Source organism: Crinia signifera, chromosome 2, assembly GCF_055691185.1.
Source record: "Crinia signifera chromosome 2, ASM5569118v1, whole genome shotgun sequence".
NCBI lineage: Eukaryota > Metazoa > Chordata > Amphibia > Anura > Myobatrachidae > Crinia > Crinia signifera.
In genome coordinates, this window is record NC_139218.1 from 27,953,313 (window position 1) to 27,961,061 (window position 7,749).

Consider the following 7,749-nt stretch of genomic DNA (forward strand, 5'->3'; position numbering starts at 1 on the left):
TCCAAACTTACTGTTGCTTCCTGAAAAGCGCTGGGTTAATCTGCTGCTTTATAAAAAATCCTTTGCTGTTAGAATTCTGTTAAGTCAATTCATGCAATTGTATAAGAAGTAATGTATATAATTAGGGCACAGGGGTGGAACCATAGTTCTCACAGCAACTAAGTTTGTAAGTTAATTTTTTTTAGTTTTTTGTTTAAAGGGGTACATGCTTGGCCTGAGCAGGGAAGACCTATGCGCAGTGCACCTGCCAGCATTGTGGTATAGCATCTTATAACCTTTATGCTAATACAAGGGATAACAGCCCCTTCTTTTGAAGCTTAGTACAAGTTATCTTTCATGGTCATTTAGAACAAAGGTAATGCACTATTTACTGAACAAGCTTAGTCCAACAATGTCCAATGCCAACGGGGCTTAATGGGACATTACAAATTTCCATGGGGGTAGCTATTCAGTCACTTGTATACGGATAGAGGCAAGGTCAGAAATGGAAAAAGGAGAATGCAGGGAAGGTGGCATTATAGGATTATTGCTCAGGTTTTGGAGACTGCATGGTGCAACGTATTTACACACAGTACAAACTAACATGTTTTATGTCACCTCGCAGTGCAACACTTCCTCTTCCACCTGCAGATGCCTAAGGATCGGAGGGGGCGGGCAGGCTGATGACCTGGACGGACGCTGATGGTTCTTGTGGTTTTGGGGTACCTCGAGGGAGAATGGGGCGCATCGCAGTGGCCGCAGAGCTGGGACGAAGCAGGACTGACCAGGAACATGCTGCTGCTAGAGCTGTTCCCGATCTTAGTAGCGGTGGAGTTGTGGGGTAACAGGTTAGCCAACAAGGAAATAACCTTCTGGTATGACAGCCTGGGGGTGGTCCAGGCGGTCTATAAGCAAAGTGCCTCCTCCCCACCAGCGATCAATCTGATCAGGCATTTGGTATTGGTTTGCCTGCGGCACTACATTAACTTTTGCGCCAAGCACATCCCAGGGGTAGATAACATAACTGATGCCCTCTCAAGGGGAAAATGGGAAGCCTTTAGGGAGGCAACACAGCTGCAAAGGTTAACATGTCCTCCTAATTTATGCAAGGTTCTCTATATAATGTGAACAAGCTGGTGAAAGACTCATTAGTGCCTGCGGCAGGGAGAAGCTACAGCTCATGGCAGCAGCAAAGGGCGTATGCAAAGATGTCTTTAAAGCAGCGATGCTCAGGGAGGCATTCGCAACACCATTCAGGAACAGGGGTCTCCAGCGGTCTGTTTTCTTTGCAGGAGAAAAATGAGGACTCCCGGAACGGGGTCCAAGGGTGAGATACGGTGGGGAAGCATTTCAGTTCAGGAGCAGAGAAGAGCGTGCAGATGGTTACTATGTAGGTTTTAGTTTAATAGGGCGAGGGAAGGTCACGGTGAGGTGGCGGGCTATGGTTCTAGGAACCTAGCGTTGGCGGAAGTACTGCGGGCCAGCCAAAGTTGGGCGCCAGGAAACGGAGGCACCCCAGAAGAGGGGGTGCAAGATCCAAGGCCTGGCGTCGGAGGGGGCAATTGGGGACCCCGGGCGGTTACATGTTTCAGGTGCGAGAAGGGGTCCCCACCCCCGGGCGGCTTGATTCAGTTACGTTGGAGGGCTGGTGGACCGCAGTGCTATCTTTGCCACCTAAGAGAGTAGGATTATATTGGTAATCTGATTAATAAATGTGACCTTTAATTCGCCATAAATAAATGACTCAGTTTGGTTATTCCAGGTGAAGGGGAAAAGGGAGGGGGAGGGGGCGCTTTATAGGTGGGGGTGCTTGGTCTGTTTAAGGTTAAAGGAATGGCGGGAGCATCAGACGCTCAGAGGTTTAATAGGAGCGAGCGGCGACTAGCCGGGAGAGACCGTAAACTATTAGTCTGCGCTCCCAATGCCATGAGATGCTACCATTGTCTTGCTGGTATTAGGATGGGGGCAGGGAGATAGCAGTGAAAGGATAGGGGGTGATAAAAGGGGGGAAGGTAAGAGAGAAGCAGGTAGTAGGCGCCTCCCCATGGGAGTAGACTTATACTTAAGGACAGGACAGGTAGGGGGAGGATCAGAGAGAGCAAGAGGGCACACCGTAAGGATTGTCCCACCCACCCACCCTTGGACGAAGAAGGAGCAACATCCAAACAGCATCTAGGTTACAGCAGAGATTGTCTTAACAGAGGCGGAAATACTGCGGGCCAGCCAAAGTTTGGCGCCAGGAAACGGAGGCACCCCAGAAGAGGGGGTGCAAGATCCAAGGCCTGGCGTCAAAGTGCGGGTTGCAATTGGGGGACTCCGGGCGGTTCTAGTTACAGGAGAGATAGTCCTAACAGAGGCGAAAGTACTGCGGGCCAGCCAAAGTTGGGCGCCAGGAAACGGAGGCACCCCAGAAGAGGGGGTGCAAGATCCAAGGCCTGGCGTCGGAGGGGGCAATTGGGGACCCCGGGCGGTTACATGTTTCAGGTGCGAGAAGGGGTCCCCACCCCCGGGCGGCTTGATTCAGTTACGTTGGAGGGCTGGTGGACCGCAGTGCTATCTTTGCCACCTAAGAGAGTAGGATTATATTGGTAATCTGATTAATAAATGTGACCTTTAATTCGCCATAAATAAATGACTCAGTTTGGTTATTCCAGGTGAAGGGGAAAAGGGAGGGGGAGGGGGCGCTTTATAGGTGGGGGTGCTTGGTCTGTTTAAGGTTAAAGGAATGGCGGGAGCATCAGACGCTCAGAGGTTTAATGGTACTGGGGACTAGGGGATCAGAGTTCAGGAGGCAGAGCAATCCGCCAATGAGTATATAAAACTACATACCAGGTGTGTGGAGCTGGAGCAGTAACCAGCTGCTGGAAGGCTGATATCTCTGGTTCTGGGATCAGTAGAGACAGGCTTCTAGGGTGAGATTTAATAGGATGAGAGATTCAGAAAGTGAGAGATTTGGTAAGAAATCTCCAGTTTTTTTAAAAGCAGCAATCATTAACACTGCAAAATCAGTTTGATTTTGCAGTGTAAATGATTACCGCTTTAAAAAAACTGGAGATTTCTCACCAAATCTCTCACTTTCTGAATCTCTCATCCTATTAAATCTCACCCCTAGTGTCTTTTAAAGGGGGAGAGTCACAGCTTTTGGAATATACCCTCAGAAAAACTCTTAAGTCAGACAGAACCTGAAATATCTGACTGGGAAGTGCAATTAACAGGCTTGGATGGGGATCACTGCTTTGAAGTCAGATATCTCCGGTTCCCAAGGTCCGATTTTAAAAATTCTTGTACTCTTGGAAAGAGGGGACCCTCAGCTTTCAGCCTAGGTCCCTTAGGCTCCTTGGGGGGTTTCTGGGCACTCGGAAACCCCCCCTGCGTGCGCTACTGGGGCTGGGCTTGATAATGTCTGCATCAGGCCCCACCCCCCCTGAAGTGCGGGCTTCTCCCGGGGGAGAGGAGACTTTGAAAGTAGGCAAGTATGTTTGCTACCAGGACATGCTGTCACGTGGAGAACTAAGAACTTGCAATATTTAAAAAACAAAAAAATAGCTAAATAAATAGATCGCTACCGCGAGCAAGGGACGGGTTGGTGACCACTGTTCTAACAGATGTCACATATGATGGTGTATTTTAATCAGTTATTTACTAAACAAAAAAAAATATTAAGTAACAAAATATTACTGAATGCTGTTATACAGCTATATAGCAGGTATAATATTATTTAGGTTCTCACACATTGGGGGAAATTTACTAATATGAAAAACCTAGTTTTTCGTATTAGTATTTTCCCTACGACTGCATACGACTGTTTCAGCCGTATGCAAAGTCGTGTTCCGGAGGGGAATTTACAAAGCAGTCATATACGACTGCTTTGTAACCCTCTGATGTCGTAGTAATTTGTATTAGCTGGCCATATATATGGCCGCTAATACGAATTAGTAGAGGCAGTCTGCATGGATCAGTCAGATCCGTGCAGGCTGAAGTGTAAACATTTTTTTTTAAATAAATACATTTTTTTTTTTAAAACAGCGTGGGGTCCCCCCCACAGCTGTAACCAGCACCAGGCTGAAAGAGCCAGGGTCGGTAATTAAAAATCAGGGCACCCGACAAATAGGGGTTCCCTGATTTTTAACAACCAACCCCAGGCTCCAGGTCCGGGGCTGGTTCCCAAAATACGGGGGACAAAATGACTAGGGGTCCCCCGTATTTTAAGAACCAGTCCCAGGCCAAACCAGCCAGCACGGTAATGCCACAGCTGGGGGGAGACTTTTTATACAAGTCCCCCCGGCCAAAGCATTAACCCTAGTGATCAGTCAGCCTGGCCAGGGGCCCTGGGGGAGTGGGGACCCCCCCACTAAAGGGGTCCCTCCCCTCCAGGACTTACCTGATCAGGCTGAAGCCTGGTGCTGTCCCCGGTGGCCCTGTGCGGTGGCCACCGGGCTGATTGAAGTGTAAAAAAATAGATGAAAAATCTATTTATTTAAACTGTGGAACTATGAGTCCCAGCAAGCCTCCCCCGCAAGCTGGGACTTGGAGAACCACAAGTCCCAGCCTGCGGGGCATTAAAGGGCCCGCTGGCACTTGTAGTTCCACAGTAAAAAAAATAGTTAAATAAATACACGTTGACACATTAGAAAAATAAAACTTTAATACATACATTACACACATACTGATACCTATCTTGATCCCGTAGGTAGGTCCCAGGGTCTTGATCCGGTGCCTTGTCCTGGTTCTGGATCCATGTCGGCATTCTTCACCATCTCGATCTCCGTGTCGGTGGCGTCGTCCGGTCCGGGGTCCGAAGAAATCCATGGTGGACCTGTGGAAGGAAATCCTACTCACCCAGGTCCTCCATGGAAGTTCTTCAGTCTTGATCCGACGTAGTCCAGGGCTTCTTCCATCTTCTTTAAGCTGCCGGCGACTCCGGCATCTCCCCGCTGCGGACTGAGAGGCGCAGAGATCCTTCATCCTCCCCGCCTCTCATCAGAATGATTTCTATTGGCTGCTTAGCAGCCAATCAGAAGCGGCGCTTCTGATCCTATCACATGTTATCCCATTCACTGCCCCGGGATACGATATATCACATGTTATCCCATTCACTGTCCCGGGATACGATGTATCACATGTTATCCCATTCACTGCCCCGGGATACGATGTATCACATGTTATCCCATTCACTGCCCCGGGATACGATGTATCACGTTATCCCATTCACTGCCCCGGGATACGATGTTATCCCATTTACGATGTATCCTTGGTGCAACAGTGACAATCTGCGGATGTGAAACTACACAAGTACCAATAATTATATTGGTGAAACATCGGGAAAAACACAAAAGTCAGTTTTCCACACCTGGTGCTTCTTTGGGGCTAATTGGATACCCCCCATAGCTATTCAGGAATCAGGATGTTGTTGTAAGGCCAAGTTACTGTAACAGAAAAAAAATTATATATAAATGTATAATATTCATACAAGAAAAATTGCAGACACTCACCGGACTTGCTTGTAGCTATTTAATGACACATCACCTTAAAGTGCATAACAGTGGGTACAGGTCGACGTTTCGGTCCCATGCTGGACCTTTCTCAAGACCCCCTTCCTGCTTTCTCCAGCGTGTAACTACCCCTGCCCCATGTGGACCTTAAATAGCAGTAGGTGGTGGCCAACCACTCCCCTTAGTTAATTGCAGGAGGTGATGTGATTACCAATAATCATCATAAAATGCATAGTACACCATAATAACACATACCATATTAATATTGCACATAGCCCATAACCTATCTCACTCTTAGTGTTACCTTGATCGCCAAGATCATCATCAAGATCGTCTAAAACACAGCATAATCCACTTCAGCGTGTGACACGCACTCGCGTGTAGCGTGCGTTCCAACACCCGGATTTCCGGGCGGAAGTGCGTCACTGTATGCTGGCCGTCCAGTCTCTCAGCCAGACGCTCAGCGTGACACGCAGCGCTCAGCAGCGTGCGTTCCATCTCCCGGACTTCCGGGCGGAAGCGCACCATCAAGGTCTACCCACCATATCTCAGCCAATCGCAAAGGACATGGAGCGCACGTTATCATACAGCGGTCTTAGCTGTCAGTACTCTGAGTCACATGACCCACATATTCAAATCAAAAAATAGAGGCGGGCAAATCATTAGTCACTGGAACGCACAGCTATTGTACATTGCGTTCCATATATCTTTATGTGTATATAAAATTCATATGTATATTGTCAAATATGTTAAAAACACCATACACCCGTAGGTTAAAGAGTCTATTGGCCACCACTGTATGCATATCAATGTCCGCATATTGAGGCACCCCAAACTAATACATACATATATACAAAACCTATATACAAAAATTACCAAAAAAAAATTACCAAAAAAATATATATACAATCCCAGACGCAATAGGACCATATTATTAATTGAGATATTAATCTTCACTCTAGAATACATACAAGAGAAAAAAAATTTTCTTTTAAAAAAAGAAGAAAAATACAAAATTTCATGCTTTTTTGGAGGAAATGTACAAGAGTCCCTTCAATTTTGTAGAGAGATTTCTCAATTTTATAAAAAGACACTCATTGGATTAACCTCGTTCAACCCTTTTGGGGCTATTGTATCCAGCCTCATGATCCATTTAGCCTCCTTTCTTAACAAAAGCAGTCCACGATCACCCCCTCTCTCCAGGGGGGGTACCCAGTCGATTATCATGTAGGTCATTGCTGACACTTGGTGTTTCAATTTGAGAAAGTGGAGCGCCACAGGCTTATCTGTTGTCGAGGTCGCGTACGCAAGACGAATAGAGGAACGGTGCTGATTCATACGTTCCCTACATGTTGTACATTGTAGGCAACGGAAGCAGCCCATTTTCTTTTTCAGCCAACCTTCTCCGTTGCCTACAATGTACAACATGTAGGGCTATGATTACGGGCAGCAGCTTCTGTCACCCTCAATCCGGGCTGAAGATACAAATCCGGCATCATCTGGTCTGCACTATGGACCATGTTGTTTACATACTAAAATGCCCATGCGGCCTCACATACGTGGGCAAGACAATACGGACATTTAGGGAACGTATGAATCAGCACCGTTCCTCTATTCGTCTTGCGTACGCGACCTCGACAACAGATAAGCCTGTGGCGCTCCACTTTCTCAAATTGAAACACCAAGTGTCAGCAATGACCTACATGATAATCGACTGGGTACCCCCCCTGGAGAGAGGGGGTGATCGTGGACTGCTTTTGTTAAGAAAGGAGGCTAAATGGATCATGAGGCTGGATACAATAGCCCCAAAAGGGTTGAACGAGGTTAATCCAATGAGTGTCTTTTTATAAAATTGAGAAATCTCTCTACAAAATTGAAGGGACTCTTGTACATTTCCTCCAAAAAAGCATGAAATTTTGTATTTTTCTTCTTTTTTTAAAAGAAAATTTTTTTTCTCTTGTATGTATTCTAGAGTGAAGATTAATATCTCAATTAATAATATGGTCCTATTGCGTCTGGGATTGTATATATATTTTTTTGGTAATTTTTTTTGGTAATTTTTGTATATAGGTTTTGTATATATGTATGTATTAGTTTGGGGTGCCTCAATATGCGGACATTGATATGCATACAGTGGTGGCCAATAGACTCTTTAACCTACGGGTGTATGGTGTTTTTAACATATTTGACAATATACATATGAATTTTATATACACATAAAGATATATGGAACGCAATGTACAATAGCTGTGCGTTCCAGTGACTAATGATTTGCCCG